General features: G+C 38.9%; 1 long non-coding RNA gene across 1 annotated transcript; it reads right to left on the reverse strand.

Annotated features, from left to right (window-relative positions):
- Window positions 1–120: 120 nt before the first annotated feature.
- On the reverse strand, window positions 121–764 carry LOC126758807 (uncharacterized). Its single transcript, XR_007666892.1, has 2 exons — window positions 403–764; window positions 121–335 (listed from the first exon to the last, which is right to left on the reverse strand). It is a non-coding gene; the product is annotated as an uncharacterized LOC126758807 (long non-coding RNA).
- Window positions 765–19399: the final 18635 nt, after the last annotated feature.

A 19399-nucleotide genomic window follows, 5' to 3' on the forward strand; every position in this document is an offset into this window, starting at 1 on the left:
TTGTATACAATTTGTTTTGTTTGCACTACGGCGAGCACATGCTAATTGTCTTCACGAGCTTATCAGTTTGTTTGGTTGTGACGTTTATTTAGAAAATGAGGAATTTCACAAAACACTACATGCATTATTCAATATATTTATTTCATTAGTTTACTATTTCATCAGTGGCACCAAAGCGATTAGTGCCACACACATTCAAAAATAGTTACAAAATACATTTCCAATCTGATTAAAACACTGTAATTTGCCACTTTAGTAGTTGTGTGTTTGTATGGCAGCATTTGAAGCTTTCCGCTGACAACTTCCGATTTCGTCTACAGCGCCGCTTATGCAAACTGTAAATAGCAACTAGTTAAACTCAACTGTAAACCGTATACTAACAGTGTTGGAGCATTAGCTTACGTTGCGACAACGTCCAAGATGATCCATTGCGTATCGACATTTGCGTCGATGTATTGCAAATATGCTGCTTTCCTCAGTCTTATTTTTGCTTGTGTAGAAAATCACTTTGCTGGCAACGAGATTTGATTGAAATTGCACTACGCCGCCAATACCAATCAGTAGCAACACGAGGATGTAATGAAGCAATTTCATTTTTCTTCCGTCTAATTTTTTATTACACTTTTATTTATATTCTAAATATTCGCGTGCTTTTGTGTTGTTTATTCTTTAGTATATTAACAATGACTAAAGTGTGGATCTTACCTTCTTCAAACTGACTACTCGCCAACCTTATCAGTGCAAAGCGCTTGAACTCTCGTCGATTTAAAGTGTTCTATACACGCTTACTTGCAAACATCTGTAAATAATTATTTGCTTAGCAATCGCGGCACTTAAATTAAATATTATATATAGTACAATATGCACACATACACACATGTATATGGTACTTCATACCACTCTCAAAGCCGGCGCTGATAAGCGTGCTAACTTTATATACATATGTAAATACGAAAATTTGGTTTTATTTTTTTTTTTTTCATTTATTTTAGTTAATCTGTTCATTTTGTTTACATACGTAACACATGTAGAAATCATTCAACTTTTCTGTCATATAAGTATGTATGTACATATATCTTACATATATACATATTAATAAAATTCTTCTTTGCTAGAGGATTGGCCGATCTGCTCTCGGGGCCTAAAGGAATTTTCCCATCTTCGGTCTGCTTTTATGAAAAGCCTCGTGATCTAAAAGAATACTGAACAGCTTTTTAATGTGTTTCGAAATGCTTTCTTATAATTAATGTACTTATTTATTTTCAAATGTTAAGAACTATTGCTTTGACCGAGATTATAAGCCACACACCTTCGACTAGAAGCTGCGCATTCAACGCACACAGGCTCAACATGCCTTATTTCTAATGTCGAAAAATATTATTTCGCAATATTAAATTTAAATGCAATTTATTTAATCAGTTCAAAGAAACTCAAAAACAAAATCAACAAAAATACAGCATTTTTTTTAATTCTTTAACAAAATGAAAATGAACCATTATGTTTACTTATAATATGGTGAGTAAATAATTTGTTTGACAAGAGCGCAGTGCGCAAGAGAGCGATCAGAGAAATGGCCAAACGAAGGCGGCTAAAATGTTATTCGATCAAAACTAACTTTTTTTTGATTGGCGAGAGGATTGAATTTTATCCCATAATGCCATATTACAATAAACAATATCGCAGCCAAGCACCTTCCGACATTCATAGGTTTAGTTTTATAAAATCAGTGTTTAATTTTCACTACGGGTGTTTTTTTTTTATACTCTCGCAACAAAGTTGCCAAGGAGAGTATAATAGTTTTGTTCACATAACGGTTGTTTGTAAGTCCTAAAACTAAAAGAGTCAGATATAGGGTTATATATACCAAAGTGATCAGGATGACTAGTAGAGTTGAAATCCGGATGTCTGTTTGTCCGTCCGTCCGTCCGTGCAAGCTGTAACTTGAGTAAAAATTGAGATATCATGATGAAACTTGATACACGTATTTCTTGGCTCCATTAAGTTCGAAGATGGCCAAAATCAGCCAACTGCCACGCCCACAAAATGGCGAAAACCGAAAACTTACAAAGTGTCATAACTTAGCCATAAATAAAGATATTATAGTGAAATTTGGCACAAAGGATTGCATTAGGGAAAAGTGGGCGTGGCCCCGCCCCCTACTAAGTTTTTTGTACATATCTCGGAAACTACTATAGCTACGTTAAACTTGGAGATATGATACAAAAGCTAACGGATATGATGCATCCGCCACAGCGCACTATCAACAATCCCATGAGGGAACTGCTTACCGAAATATCGAAGCTCTACACCCGTGCACAAGACGACCATGTTCGACAAAGGGAAGCTAACTTAGGAAGAAGAGTAGCTATGGAACAGACGACTGCTGAAGTCACACCGAAAAGACCACGTTACAAGCAGATAAAGCGACGAACCCCTCCAAAAAGGACTAAAACAACGCATGACGAACCAAGTGTGAAAGCAGGAGAAAGCAGAAATCTCGGGGGAGGAGAAAAGGACGCGGCAAGGGAAGAAACCTGGATCACGATACCAAGTAAAGCCCAAAAAAATAAAAACAAGAAGAAGGAAAACGCCGTACCACGCCTTCGACCAGAAGCAATAGTTATCGCAAAAACCGGTGACATGTCTTACGCAGACATGCTTCGGGCGGTTAAGCAGAATGAAAACCTGCAAGTGCTTGGGGAAAATGTCTCACGAATTAAAAAGACAGCTAAAGGTGAGATACTTTTGGAGCTAAAGAAAGCGCAGACAGGAAGTACTAAGGAATATAGAGAGGAGATAGTGAAGATACTAGGAGATCAGGCACAAATAAGATCTCTAACACAAGAAATTACAGTGGAAGTGCGAGACTTGGACGATATAACGACGAAAGAGGATATAGCACAGGCAATTCGTTCAGAATTTGAAGAGCTGCGTCTATTTAGTGTAGAATGCATTAAAAGCATCAGACATGCATATGCAGGCACGCAAAAAGCTATCATAAGCCTTCATGCACAGGAAGCAAAGCACCTACTGACAGCACAAAAGATAAAAATAGGCTGGTCAATCTGCAGAATCAGGGAAAAAGCGCAGCTGAAGAAATGCTTCAGATGTTTAGAGTATGGACATGTGGCGAAAGCATGCAGCAACCCAGAAGACAGGAGCAAGTGCTGTATTAAATGCGGTGAGGAGGGTCATTTCGCCAAAGATTGTGTTAACAATCCTTCCTGCAAGGCATGTAAACACAGTGGAAGCACAAACATCGACCATCAGATAGGAAGCCGGAAATGTCCCATATATACAGCAGCGCTCAAAAAACCTAAAAGATGAAAATATTACAAATAAACCTGAACCACTGCGAAGCGGCCCAAGATCTCTTGACGCAAAACATATACGAAAATAAAATAGACGTTGCATTAATCTGTGAACAGTATAAAAATAAAGACTCCGACAAGTGGATTTCCGACACCACAAAGAAGGCTGCAATATGGGCATGCGGAGATAAGACGATGCAAGACAAACCACTAATTGACAAGGCATATTATACAAGAGCCAAAATATGGGGGATTTATTTCTACAGCTGCTATATACCGCCAAGTATACCACGTGCTGAATATGAAAAAATACTTGACGACTTGGTAAAGGATGCGATGACAACTACACCTAATATAATTGCAGGTGACTTTAATGCCTGGGCGCTAGAATGGGGCAGCAAAAATACAAATCTGAGAGGTAGCGCATTACTTAAAGCATTTGGTGTTCTAGACGTAGTACTGCTTAACACAGGAAGACAAAACACCTTCGAGAAGAATGGGCGTGGCTCTATTATAGATATATCATTTGCCAGCAGGGTGCTATATCGATATATAGACTGGCGGATATGCGACATATATACCCAAAGTGACCATTTAGCCATAATGTTAAGTATCAGCAAGAAGATTCAACAGCGAAATGCTTGGCACCAAAAGGTGCAGTCCAAGGGGTGGAGAATTGAAACCCTAGATGAGGAGCTTTATAAGTTAATGCTGGATGAAAACGTAAACGGAATTGATGACATAGACCAACAGGCTAAATTGTTGGTACAACACATTAGCAAAGCCTGTGATGCCGCTATGAATAAAAAGAGGTCAGCCGCACAGAGAAAGCCTGCTTATTGGTGGAATCGAGAAATTGAATCTCTGAGAAGTGAAAGTCACAAAGCGAGGCGCCGTTTTCAACGAAACATAGGCAGCTTAGATTGTGACAGCCTGCGAGAAGCATTCAAAAAGAAACGAAACGACCTAAAAAAGGCGATTAAAAAGAGCAAAATGACATGTTTCAAAGAATTATGCGAAAAAGTGGACGAAAATCCGTGGGGAGCAGCGTATAGAATTGTAATGTCAAAGATTAAAGGTGGCAAATATCAAGCGCCTACATGCCCTTCATTACTCAAAAATGTTGTAGAAACTCTATTCCCACAACAAAATCAAGAAGAAGAAGGAAATTATTATCGCGAAGAAGTCTCAGATGCGCCAGAAATCACGGAGCAGGAAGTTGTTCAAGCTGCTGAGCGCTTTGAAAATAGCAAAGCACCAGGATTAGATGGTATCCCGAATAGGGCTTTTAAAATGGCGATCAGCTATCATCCTCAGCCATTTTCGGATTTATACACACGCTGCCTTCGTGAAGGAGTATTTCCAAAGGTCTGGAAAGTACAACGGCTGGTACTACTACAGAAGCCAAACAAACCGGCAGGAGAACCAAGTTCCTATCGACCGCTCTGTATGATCGATACGATGGGCAAAATTCTGGAGCGGATAATCTGTACCCGTCTAGAAAATCATTTAGAAGGAGATGGAGGTCTCTCTGATAACCAATATGGTTTTCGTAGAAAGCGTTCAACTCTTGATGCAATCAAGAAAGTTGCAGGTATAGCAGAAAAGGCTATTGAAGGAGACAGGTGGATGTACGGGAGCAAAGAATATTGTGCGGTCGTCACATTTGATGTTAGAAACGCGTTTAACTCGGCCCATTGGCCCCATATAATGCGTGCATTAGTGCTCAAAAAAACACCGAGCTATTTGTTGTACGTCATACAAAGTTATTTGGCCGATAGGATCCTGCTCTATGACACTGACGAAGGACCAAAAAAGTATAGGGTAACGGGTGGTGTGCCACAAGGATCTGTGCTAGGCCCACTTCTGTGGCATGCACTATACGATGGAATATTGCGCCTCCCTCTACCGAAAGAAGTGCAAATAATTGGATACGCAGATGATATTGCTGTGACAATAGTAGCTAAGGAGCTCCATCAAATACAAAGTATTTGTAGTGATACGGTAATGAAGATAAAGCAATGGTTAACGGGTGCAAAACTCGAACTTGCCGGCCACAAAACGGAAGTAGTTCTTATAACTAGCAGAAAAAAACTGGAAACCATTTCGCTTAATATAGACGGGCACAACGTTACAACACAATCCTCGGTGAAATACCTTGGTGTAACGATTGATGCTCAACTATAAAATGCATATTGAAAAAGCGTGTGAAAAAGCGGCGCGAGTAAACATGGCCTTATCAAGGATAATGGCAAACATTGGAGGTCCGAAACAGAGCAGGAGAGCTCTTCTGGCCAAGGTCAGCCAATCAATTGTAATGTATGCGGCGCCTGTATGGGGACCGACATTAATACATAAGACATATGCTGGAGTGGTACAATCAGTGTTCCGGTTGAGCGCTATCAGAATAGTCAGTGCGTTTCGCACGGTTTCTAAGGAAGCTGTCGGGGTTCTAGCAGGAATTATGCCTCCAGACATAATGGCTCTCGAACTTAAGCGAATCTATGATAAAAGTAAAAGCGCAGGCCGGAAACTAACGGTGGCAGAGCGGAGAGTAGAAAGACAAGCCAGCTTAAACGAATGGCAAACACGCTGGGATACATCAAACAAGGGGAGATGGACATACCGCTTAATCGGTAACATACAAGCATGGATGGAACGAAAACACGGGGAAGTAGATCATTACATGACGCAGTTCCTAACAGGGCATGGATGCTTCAGGGAGTACCTACATAAGTACGGCCACGAGGAAGGAGTAGCTTGCTCTTTCTGTGGTAACAATAACGAGAACGCAGAACACATATTTTTCCACTGTCGGAAATATACAAATGAGCGACTATCTTTGGAAAAGGAAGTATCCAACCGAATAACACCAGAGAATATAGTGACGTATATGCTGCACTCGAGGAATGTGTGGAATTTAGTGGAGAAGAATATCGCTGTAATGACGTGAGCCCATAGGCTAAGCTTGCCCTGCGATGAAATGCCTAACGGCGGTCCCACAGGGCCTCAGTAAAGCTACAGCAGACGGAGTTAGGGTTTAGTACGTAGGCGTACCGTTTCGCAAGTCCAGAACAGTAGGTAATACTGACTGGGCGTGGTCCCGAATGAGGTGCACCTATAGCGGGCAGTACGAATCGTGCATACTGCTACTGCAAAGTAGCAGTATCTATGTAAGATTCCCCCTCCGGCACAAAAAAAAAAAAAAAAAAAAAAAAAAAAAAAAAAAAAAAAAAAACTATAGCTACGTCAACCACACTCTACAGAGTCGTTTCCTTCAGGCGTTTCCATATACAATTCAAAAATGGAAGAAACTGGATAGTAACCACGCCCACCTCCCATACAAAGGTTATGTTGAAAATCACCAAAAGTGCGTTAACCGACTAACAAAAAACGTCAACACTAAAAAAACACTAAATTTTACGGAAGAAATAGCAGAGGGAAGCTGCATTTTTTTGAAAAGGCTTTTTTGAAAATTGAAAATGGGCGTGGCCTCGCCCACTTATGGACCAAAAACCATATCTCAGGAACTACTAAAACGATTTCAATGAAATTCGGTATATAATATTTTCTTAACACCCTGATGACATGTACGAAATATGGGTGAAATCGGTTCACAACCACGATCGGCTTGTCAGTGTTCTTTCTTGCACCGCCTAATCGCCGCAGACCCATATTGCCACTTTACCTGTTCAATCTGAGACCCATGTTCCTGCCTTTAGACTTTTGTATTGCTCACATATTATTGCAACATCTAATTTCTTTTCGTACACTGTTTGTTTTAGCAGTTCCTGCGCTGCTTCGCAATGGTTTAAATTTACTTGGAGGATTCTCATTTCCTATTGCTGCTTGCTGCTAGGTAAACTGGGCATTTTTTACTACCGATTTGATGGTTGGTATTCGGCCTTCCATTGATTTTGCAGGATACACAAAATGGTTCCTTCACACATGCTTTAGCAAAATGTCCCTTTTCTCCACACTTCATGCAGCATTTGCTTCTGTCTTCTGGGTTTGTGCACTTGCCTGCTATGTGGCCATATTCGAGGCATCTGTAGCATTTTTTAAGTTTCGCAGTTTCCCGTATTCCGCACACGACCCAGCCAATCTTGATTTTTCCTGCGTCCAGTAGACGCCTTGCCTCTTTCTCTGGGAGGCTTAAGACTGCTGTTTGTGTTCCTGCATACGCTTTTCTAATATTTCTTATAGAACTCTTCTCCACATTGAGTTCTTTTAGCTGTGGCCGAATTGCCCCGAATTTCTATCAGTTTCTCGTGCGTTAAAAGTCTAATTTCACCTTGTTGCCTAGAACTTTGCAAATTTCTTCCTTGTATCATTGCTGTTTCCTCTTTGAGCAAGAAGATCTCTCCTTTGGTTGTTATTTGGATACGCGACACGTTTTCGCCCAAATTTTGGAGAGTTTCTTCTTTTTTAACCGCTTGTAATATCTCGCTATAAGACATGTCCCCAGTTTTCGTGATCACCAGCGCATCCGGTTTGGGAAGGGGCCTGCGATAAACTTTCTTTCTTTTTCTTCTTTCTTTTCTGCTCTTTGATGACTTTCCTCCCTTTTTTTTACTGTCATCCAGCTTCCATCCTTTGGCGTTTCTTTTCTCTTTTCAACGGAGGGGCCAACCTCTATTTTGCCTTCCATTCCGTTTTTCACCGTCTCCAATTGATCGGATGTCTTGCTCTTTTTTGGTGGCATTCTTCGATTGGCATTATTTTCTTCCCGCAATCTTTTGGGTGTTGCTTCTGTCACGCTTTTAGCAAGGTTAGCTGCTCGATCTGCTTTTCTAGAGCTTGCATTTTGCTCTTGTGCACGTGAAGTAGCCTCGAAATGGCACTTATAAGCTCCCGCATGCCATTATTTATGGAACGTTGAGGTGGACGCATCAAACTTATGAGTTTATTGATGCTGTCCCCTAGCTCTGCCATATAGTCCCTACCCGCTTGCACTGTTTTTACTGGAGGCGTACTACCTATTTGTAGCGAGGGCGGCGACGATCGTGCCCGTATAGGCCTTTCCATGGAAAGAATCTTTTCTGGCGTTCGGGCTAACTTTGATCCTCGCTTAAAGGGGTCTATTATTGCGCTATCAACCATACTTGTAGCATTATCTGATACGCTGGCCAAGTGGGCCATCACCGTATCATTGCAGTCGTTGGATATTGACGGCCGGGAGCCTGCTTGCTCACCCCTACAATCGCCGGCACTGGGCTTTTTACACCCTGCACCGTAACTTTACTCAATTTAGTACGCGCAGACATGCTTTGTTGTTCCGGGATTCTACCCGTACCAATTTATACCTACTGGGAGGTGATTTGCTCAGCCGCTCCTAACCTGGAGACAGACGCTGCCCAGTAAGCCGCTCACTCTGAGCCAGACGCTTCCGGGATTTTTGTTGGTTTGGCACTTATTTATGGGCGGTGTCGATTCGCCCCATCACAGAGACTTCGTCGGGCAGACGTAGCTTTTTAGGCTACACCCTCCACCTCTGCTGCTTTGGTCGGGGACTGCTTATTGAATATTCGCAGCTAACCTTCATATCTGGAGGCCGTTCAACTATCCGCCTCCTGCTGACCCCACAGTAGCCCAAGCTAGCCCTGTGTGTTATGTGTTACTACGGGTGTACCCCATTTCACTTGTAAGTGAAGAGTAAACCATCACATAGTCTACCAACATATCTCAGAATCTCATTTAAAGTGGGCATACACGACAATGTTTAATTTTTTACGATCGGTGTGCGCGCATGTGTGTCGTGTATGGCGTTGTGTGCGCATTAAATCTCATTTCTCTCGTGTCACCGAACAGTGAAGATCGCGGAAGAACAATGGCAAGTGTTAAGGGGGAGCCTGCTTTAGAGGCTTCAAAAAATCAATTTTTTGAGGATTTTTTTGGGAGGGAAAGAAATAGTTGATTCAAGCGAAATTTCTAGGCTTTATAGTTATATATTTGAATACCTTTCACAAATTTTTTGGATACGACATCTTCGATATTCTGCCTTTGGGAAGCAATTGCCCGATGCATCTCGCATGTGTCGGACGGCGGGCAGTATGCAGGTCGCAATTTCTATCGGAAACAAAAAATTCAAAGCTATTCATATTTTTTAATAATTTATCTTCAGTTAAACTAAGAAAATTCCAAAAAAGGGTAAAATTTTACAAATTTTTTTAAAATTGAAAAAAGTGGTTTTTGACCAAAAAAAATTTACTTTATGTTGTTTAAAAATATGTTCAAACTTGACTTTTCTTAGTTTGTTTTAGTTTAAATAGAAGATAATTTACTGCCAAAGTTAATAAAATTTGTTTTTTTTTTCTATCCTGCCCGCCAATTAATCGTAAAAATGAAAAACCGAGAAATCGCGTTTCAAAGTTTTCGCTTTTCGCCCAAGCGCTCATACATATCTGCTAGACGCTCGGTCACTATTTCCCTTCTAGCTTCGATAATATTTCGAACTAACATCTATAACTTTGGGGATATATTCTTAGAAAATTTTTAAAGACATTTAAGCAAACAAAAAAAATCGGTTGTTTAAAGCTTCTAAAAATTTCGAATCAGAAGTTATTGATCTTATAAAAAATGAATTGGCCATTTGTCAAACGAAAGGTGATAAATGTAAAAATAAAATTGAGAAAAACAATAGTTGGAATAATTTATTAACGAAATTCAAAGAAAAATAGATAAAATTGCATTAGAAATAACTTCTAAGAAATGTTCCGCTTGCCTGTCGCACATATTAACTGCAGGAATAATGGGATGCCCAACTTATTCCAGTGTGAGAGCGCTTCAAAATAAGCGTTTTTTATAACATTTTCCATTGTGGCCACATCGAACGAAATAAGAATTTTTGGGCATTTAAATTAAAACGCCCAACGTTTATTACGATTGCAAATTATTATATATTGGACTTTTAATATATGGCGAAACCACTTAAATCCTTTTTTATGATTTTATTATATATTAAAACAACTGACTTTCGATCTTTCAATACTTAATAAGGTGAATTAAGCCTGTTAGATGTCAATTAATGAATGTTTTTAATCATTTGTAATAGAAAATGATTTCTATTATGCATCAAATTACAAAACGTTTCATGAAATATGTTTAAATTTCGCATTTTCTTTGATTTTCATTGTTTTAAATTTTTATTAACGATCTTGAACGGCGGCAACAAATTTCTCCGTTCACATATATTTTTGGTATAATTTCAATCTGGCCGTTCCAGTCATTCCAATTGCAAAACGTCAAAACCTACCCAATCCAGTCAACTGTCAAAGTTCGGTAGGTGAGCGGCTCTCACATTTCCAGTGACAGGAGAGTTGGGCATCCCAATATTCCTGTTAACTGTGTGAAGAACGAACGCAAAATGGATTTGCAATTGCGCATGTGGATAAGAGAGCATGAGAGAGCTATCACATTCGGATTCCATTTCTCTGCTCACTATACTTGTGCGCTACTCTCCGAAGTATATTTGTATATGTGGTTATAACGGGTGATCCAAGTAGATGAACTAGACTGTTTAGACATATCATGCGTGAGTAGTGTCAAGCTGTCACGCTATTTTTGTTCAGTATTGTTTGACATTTCAACATGGAAAGACGATTCGGCGCCGTACGCAGCAACTCGGATTGACGTATGAAACGACTTAGCGCAACTCGAGAGATTAAATTAAAAGCGTACAAAATATATGTATGTAGCTTGTATAATACATATCGTATTGATTAAAATTATAAGAGGAGTTAAATTACGAATGTATATCTGCCAGTGAAAACGAAATTGAGATACTTATATTAATAAATCATGTTGCATATACAGTAATTGTCCAATAAATTACGAACGAAGAAAAATTCTTTCATTGATATTTCAAGTATATTGGCGATTGTCTGCAATAATCGAAAGCAAGTAAGTAAGCAGTTACAGTCGTAGAGTTATACGCAATTCATACTCTTGCGTTCTCGCCGCACACACAGGAAACGTAAGCAACCATTGTGTAGAATGCGGTAGCCGTGTGGAGCCTGCGATCACGGCTAAATGAGAGAAAGCTTCAGCGAAGCCACTGTGATATATTCGGTTTACGGGTTCCCAGTTGAAAAAGAATCAGCAGCTACGAATGAAATACTGCACATTTGATGACCACCGCAGCAACGTTATAAAGAGATGTACCTGGAATGTCTGATTTCTAAATTGGAAAGGTGCCGAAACCTAGCTCATTGATGTCCGCCGTCCAAGAAATGCGATGGACGGGACAAGAACGGAGACGAGTAGGTTCTTGTGTCATTTGTTATAGATATCAATGAAATTCTTTATTCCTGTGAAAGTACATTTCATGCCATTATGTATAGAACTCGTGGAGCATGGCCACTACGGGCACGCTTGCAGAAGTTTAGACATTGAACTCAATTTTTGAAGGTTTTCAAGCATAAATCGGCCGAATTACATCAATCGTGGCTGGCACGACCGAGGCGGCCAATAGACCTCGTGAGATAACATTTCATGTTTTCGATAAATAGATTGTGACATTCGCTGTGTGGCTTGTGGCGCCGTCCTGCTGGAATCACATTTTGTCCAAGTCCATATCATCCAATTCGGTTAAAAAAAAATTCGATTACCATTGAGCGGAAGCGATTCGCATTCACGTGCCGGTCCTGATCATCACGGAAGAAGTACGGTCCAACGACGCCGCCGGCCCATAAACCGTACCAAACCGAAATTTTTTTCCAGGATGCAATGGTGACTTAGGGAGCACGTGTGGATTGCTGCCTGCTCAATAACGCATATTTTGCTTATTGACGAAGCCCTTCAGCCAGAAATGAGCCTCATCGCTTAAGATGATTTTCGATGAAAATCCAGATCAGATCAGTTCTTACGCCAATTCGATCTTGTAAGTTTTGTAAGACATAATCTTTTCGCAAAATTCACCACAATGACATCACAGAGATGCCCAACGCTGGTGACCGACGTGTGAGAGACTGACTTGTGTCTTCCTCAATTGATGCGCTAGCAGCAGCAATGCTCTCGACATTACGGGAATTTTTTTGTCTCACTGCCATAGAAACATATTTTACTGTGCCTGTGGATTCAAATGTTTCTAATGTTTAAAGGTCGGGGAAAAATATGGTGTCGTTTGCTGTTCCTATCGGTCTACTTTTATAGCATCCCTATTGAAAAGACCCAATTATTATTTTTTCATAGAAACGTTATTTTATCAATCGGTTACAAAAAAACAGATATATTCTGAAAAGAAATACTTTACAATTTTGACCAACTGTTTTGCACTACAAAGTCTTATGGGAATATAAAGGATATATAAAGGTTCTCTGTCGATTATACAAACTGCGGACCAAATTAGCAGTAAAAACGTTTACTCACTCGTATACATATTTTCTCTTACTGACTCAGTTGCGTATTCTTAAAATTGCAATTTTTACCAGAATCTTATGCATGCCTTTATATTTAGCTGCGGGCTGGGCTTATTCAATTTAGAATCGTTACTGGGAGACTAAAAGAAGTTCTTATAGAAACGATGTTTTAAATGGATGTTATTAATATAAAGTTCAATAAGTGCATTCAAAAAACGCAATTGCCTATTTAATAATACCTCAATATAAAAAAATCCGTCAGAATCAACCCACTGCACGAAAATGTTAGGATTTTCAACTTTGGACAGGATATACTTACAATGTAGAAGTTGGTGTAATGACAATAATTTATAATATGGTAATGACACTAATTATATCTGACATATAATAGTTCAAGTCATATCGCTGAAAACACAAAAAAAAACATTGAGAACAAGAATTTTAGAATGCTCTCCATATTTGCGAAAATAAACTTATATGCCCGCCATCCAAACAAGAGAACAATTTTTTGCCGGTCGAGATAAGAAACCCATGGGTATTTAAACGCGGTTTAAAACGGCAAATGTTCAGTTAACATCGAAAAGCAACTGAGCTCACTACTCTTGCGTATTTCTATCCCGATTATATTGTGGTCTCGAAGCACATTAAAATGAAATACTTAAAAATTTCCGAAATACAGCTTGTTGTGATAGCGTTGCTGGTGTTCCTTTAATGCTTCAATGTTGAAATGGGATTTTCGTTCTAAGAGGCATCACTGAGAGACTCCTTTAAATCAGACATGTATAGAAGACCGAATGTAACTGCCGTTCGAGCACTGAAAGACCTAATTAGGTTCAGAAATAATATCTGGGTTTGAGAGCTGGAAATATCCGGTGTCATTTGCTGTTATTAAGTGACTTTTGTAAAAATATTTGATTGTTTGTAATTTGCGATTTTTATCATAAAATTTAATAATATGAGTACAAATACAAATAAATAAAAATGTATATAATAATAAAACTTCTTTATTCCCATCAAAAGCTGGTACAAAGATAGGCGTCTTTTGGTGAGAAAAAATTATAAATCTCGTAAGGAAATTCTAAACTCGGTGCCGCAAAACAGTTTATAATCTCTCAATTTAGAAGATTGTCAACTCAATAATAAGTTTTTGCATCTTATTAATATACTGAGGCTCGTAGCATCTTACCTATCTTCTCTGATTGCCGTCGAAACCGAAACCATCCATTTTCAAAGATTCATATTCGATATCTGAGTGTTTGGAAAGATATTAGTGGATTTTCACAACTTTAAGATAAGACGTGACACACTTTAGCATTATTGTGATCAGAGACGGGAAAATATTTCTGATGTTGATGCTAGGGTTCGACGAATTAAGAAAATAGAAATCGGCATTGACCATTTTTGGCCGAACCTTAGCCTTCTTCTTTGTACTTTTTGCGAGTGCCTTTCCCTGATTCTGTTCTTTGGTTTTTTAATTTCTCTGGAAAAAATGCTAACAAGCTTCTTTTTCTCCATTACATTATTCAATTTTTCCAGTTTGACTATTAAGTTTAGTCAAATAAATGTGTATATACTACTATACATTAAAGCGAGTCGACCAAAATGCCGAAAAATCGGAAAACGGAAATGTTCTTCGGATTATTGACCTTGTAGTACTCAATTTGGAGAAACAGGCATACTAGTTATCAAAAACTATTATTATACCCTGAACAGGGTATATTAAGTTTGTCACGAAGTTTGTAACACCCAGAAGGAATCGGCGGAGACCCTATAAAGTATATATATAAATGATCAGTATGTCGAGCTGAGTCGATTTAGCCATGTCCGTCTGTCTGTCCGTCCGTCTGTCTGTATATATACGAACTAGTCCCTCAGTTTTTAAGACATTGTTGTGAAATTTTGGTATATATTATTTCCTAAAGCAACGATCAGTATCAAGTTCTTGTATGGACAACTTTCACATTTGACAAGATATATTCACGAAATTTGGTATATATTATTTTCTAAAGCAACAATGTAATCTCCGAAGAAAATGTTCAGATCGGTTGACTATAGCATATAGCTTCTATACAACCTGAACACATAGTTACTAACAGAAATGCACCTATGAAGGGTATTTAGCTTCGGTGCAACCGAAGTTAACGTTTTTTCTTGTTTTCGAGTTTCAGTTATATATTTCATAGATTTACCGATATTTTCGATAAAAAGTTAGCCGCACACTCTGCACCGACATATTCGGTGTATGAGGGTTTAAACATTTATAGTCAGATTTTGACATTTTTTAGTCATGAGAAGGCAAACCTTTGAGGAACTTAGCAAAATTTTATGACAATGCATTCTTTGTTGGTCCACGGCATTGTTGAAGATGTTACATACCTGTTTTGACTCAATCACCAATATTTGGCGCCTCAATGTCAGGCTTGTACCGAAATAAACTCACCGAGATCACTAAAAAAATCTTTCAATCAAGAACGTTAACATATGTAATTTAAAACGAATTCTGATTTTTTTACAAATATTTTATTTATCACATTCACATAACAAATACACAATACTTTCGTTTATTTTCGTTTAGATTCTTTTCAATTTTTCATGAAAAAATTAGCGTTATTAAATATCTCCTCTATTATAGCAGGAAGTTTTTGCGGGTTTTGTCTCAATCCCTGGACTGCTGCTCTTAAGGACCCTTCAAGGGGATCTGCCACTACTCGTTTCATTAGGTGTTTTCTTGCCGCAGTGAAGCTCTGGACTTGAGCTACTGTTATGAGAAGGATTATCGTCAGAAGCTTGATATTCGATTTGTTTAAAAACTTCATTTTTGATTTGAATAAATTCGTATTTAATTTTAAGGTTGTTCGTTTAATCGTTTTTCGTTCGTTATTAAAATGTTGGCATAAATGTGCCCGTATTTATAACATGAGTTAAGTTATTATGCCTTTGCGGTTCCGCAAAATTATAATAGAATTATATATAACTTAAGTACAATAAAATATAGCTTTTGCATGGCATGACGTAAATCGTAAACACTGGCCACTTCTCAGCTGAAAACCGTGTCTTAGTCATTTTTAAATCTCCATACTTTTTTTCTTAAAGAGTTTATAATGGACAGTATGCATTTTGGGAGCTTGACTGTATATAATGCAGTCGATTTTGTGTGCGTTTCGAAAGAAACCTTAATGGAAATTCTACTCTTTTGCATATAAAATCACAGGAGGTTGTATCCTTTTAGGTAAATATTTATCCGCCAATTTTTTTTATTGCCCCAACAACATTGTTTTACCACAGAACCAATTTTCTGCAAGCTATGTAAAGCGCAGTTGCAATGATATTTGACGAATGTTTTCGTAATGCGGTTTGACTCACATGATACCACTCACTTCCGGAAGACTAATTATGCAGCAAAGCCGTTATAATATACTTAACAAGAAATAACTAAAAAAAATGGAATTTCCAATATCTATTAATAGTCTTACATATCATCTGCTAAAGTGTTGTGTATAAAGATCACTAATATTATGGTCGGAAAAACTTAGCCTCACACAGATTGTGCCACACCGCAAAAAAATTACTGACGAGTTGCTCAGTTTCGGAAAAAGACAAGGTATGTGACCTGGTCTACGGAAAGGGGGCTTAGGTGTCAAAAAATCAATTTTCACTTTTTCGTTGATTCGGATGGAAGATGAGATTTTTAACAGCTGTTTCCCAGAAGACTAGTTTTCGCACGTTAGCTCCCTTTTCCCTTTTCGTAGACTAGGTCACATATTGTAAATGGGTGGCTCGGTTATTGTTTAAGGGAGGCAAATCACGTAGCTCTACAGCAGTGTTTCCCAAAGTTGGCGCGGGCGCTGCAGGTATTAAGGGGGGGCGGTAAGAGACCCAGAAAGAAAATGGGGGCATTGTGTAGAGGCCTGAGGGGGTTATTTGAAATTTTGTTTAGCTAGGAGGCCTCTTAGACAACGACTACATGAGCTCTCGACTCTCAACAACAATTTGTGAACATCAAGCAAGATGACGACGGACTTCGAGCTTCGTACAATATCTCTTTGTTAATTGCTCAAAAAGGCAAACCACATAACATCGGAGAAGAGTTAATATTGCCAGCAATAAATGAAGTAATAACTACCGTGCTTCATAAACCGGCCGCGGATATTATCCTTTGAGTAATAATTCCTTTGAGTAATAATTCTGTGCAAAGACGAATTAATGAAATGGCTAAAAACATTGAAGAATCATTGTACGATCACCTGAGGTCAAGTCAATTTTCAATTCAGCTGGATAAGTCCACTTTACCAACTAATGAAGCATTGTTGTTGTCTTACGTGAGCTTTATTAAAGATGAGAAAATATGTGAAGAACTATTATTTGATAGAAATTTAGAGACCGATACAAAAGGCGAAACCATATTCAATATATTGGAAAAGTTTTGCGATGAGAAAAAATTCCTTTGAAAAATATTATTTCAGTTGCTACGGATGGCGCTCCGGCTATGACAGGGTGCCATAAAGGCTTCATAGCGTGCTTCAAAAATAAAATTCCAGATGTCCTCGGTGTACATTGCGTTATTCATAGACAACATTAAGTTGCTAGAAACTTAAGTGAAAAACTATTTCAATCACTGCAATATGTCATCAAAGCAGTCAATGAAATCCGCAAGAGCTCTTTGAATGATAGATTATTTCATCAGCTTTGTATAACTATTGACGAGGATTTCAATCGTTTATTGTTTCATACTGAAGTTCGTTGGCTATCAAGAGGCAATTGTCTGACTCGATTCTACGACCTGTTTGACTCTGTTATAGAGTTCTTGGAAACTAAAAATAGGGAATTTCAAGACAAGCTCATAACATCAAAGAATGATATAGCTTACATGACAGACCTGTATAAATTGTTCAACAACATGAATCTCCAACTGCAAGGCAATAAACTAAATTTAATTAAAACAAAAACGTCGTTGCTGCTTTCGCAGCCAAACTTCTTCTTCTTCTTAATTGGCGTAGACACCGCTTACGCGATTATAGCCGAGCTAACAACAGCGCGCCAGTCGTTTCTCCTTTTCGCTACGTGGCGCCAATTGGATATTCCAAGCGTAGCCAGGTCCTTCTCCACTTGGTCCTTCCAACGGAGTGGAGGTCTTCCTCTTCCTCTGCTTCCCCCGGCGGGTACAGCGTCGAATACTTTCAGAGCTGGCGTGTTTTCGTCCATTCGGACAACATGACCTAGCCAGCGTAGCCGCTGTCTTTTAATTCGCTGAACTATGTCAATGTCGTCGTATATCTCGTACAGCTCATCGTTCCATCGAATGCGATATTCGCCGTGGCCAACGCGCAAAGGACCATAAATCTTTCGCAGAACTTTTCTCTCGAAAACTCGCAACGTCGACTCATCAGTTGTTGACAACGTCCAAGCCTCTGCACCATATAGCAGGACGGGAATTATGAGCGACTTATAGAGTTTGGTTTTTGTTCGTCGAGAGAGGACTTTACTTTTCAATTGCCTACTCAGTCTGAAGTAGCACCTGTTGGCAAGAGTTATCCTGCGTTGGATTTCTAGGCTGACATTGTTGGTGGTGTTCACGCTGGTTCCAAGATAGACGAAATTATCTACGACTTCAAAGTTATGACTGTCAACAGTGACGTGAGCCAAGTCATATTTGAAGTCGCGCCAAGTGCGACGACTGTTTGTTTGATGACAGGAGATATTTCGTCTTGCCCTCGTTCACTACCAGACCCATTTTCTGTGCTTCCTTGTCCAGCCTGGAGAAAGCAGAACTAACGGCGCGGATGTTAAGGCCGATGATATCAATATCGTCGGCGTACGCCAGCAGCTGTACACTAAAAGATGGCAGCCAAACTGCTTCTACCCAAAAAGAATCTGGGCAGACGTGAGTTTCACAATTTTCCGAATTTATCAATATCATGCAGTAACGACGAATTGTTTGCCTACCGCCAACATTTGGAAAACCTCCACATTGATTTCACCGAACGATACCAGGACATTTTGAACTTGGAAATACCAGACTGGGTGTTGGATCCGTTTTCAAATGTCAACAAGCAATGTCACCTCAGCTGGAAGGAGAACTTATAGAATTCACAACAAACGAGGAAATAAAAATCAAGTTCAAAAATGGTTACCAAGAATTCTGGCTACAAAAACCGATCACGCAATTGTACTCTGGATTGTGGTCAATCGTTCAACGATTCTGGATAGCATTCCCTACGTCATATTTGTGTGAACGTGGATTTAGTGCTGTGACAACACTGCTTACTAAAACTAGAAATCTTTTGCTTGTTACCGAACGTGGCGACTTGCGACTGTTCTTGAGTAAATTGGAACCTGATATTAACAAAATTATTAAACAGCATCAGATTAATTCTTCACATTAGTTTTTATATATGGATCGATTATTTTAGTTTTATTTTTAATAAAATATTCTCTGTTTTAATAAAGTTGCATTTCAATAATCATTCTTATTGGCAGGTGGACTTGAGACCTAAGCGCCGTTGTATGTTACCTACTGCGATTAGGTTTCAAGTTGCTGGTTATAGTAAAAGTTTCGTTTAGAATTCTCCGTTAATATACATATATAGGTCACAATAATTAATTTGAAGTTATAGTGGCTTTTAAATATGTGAAAAATGGGGGCGCTAAAAAAATATTTATTCTCAAAGTGGGCGGTAGACAAAATAAGTTTGGGAACCACTGCTCTACAGTATACATATAAGTATATAC

The sequence above is a fragment of the Bactrocera neohumeralis genome, chromosome 5 (genome assembly GCF_024586455.1).
Source record: "Bactrocera neohumeralis isolate Rockhampton chromosome 5, APGP_CSIRO_Bneo_wtdbg2-racon-allhic-juicebox.fasta_v2, whole genome shotgun sequence".
In the NCBI taxonomy this organism is placed as follows: domain Eukaryota; kingdom Metazoa; phylum Arthropoda; class Insecta; order Diptera; family Tephritidae; genus Bactrocera; species Bactrocera neohumeralis.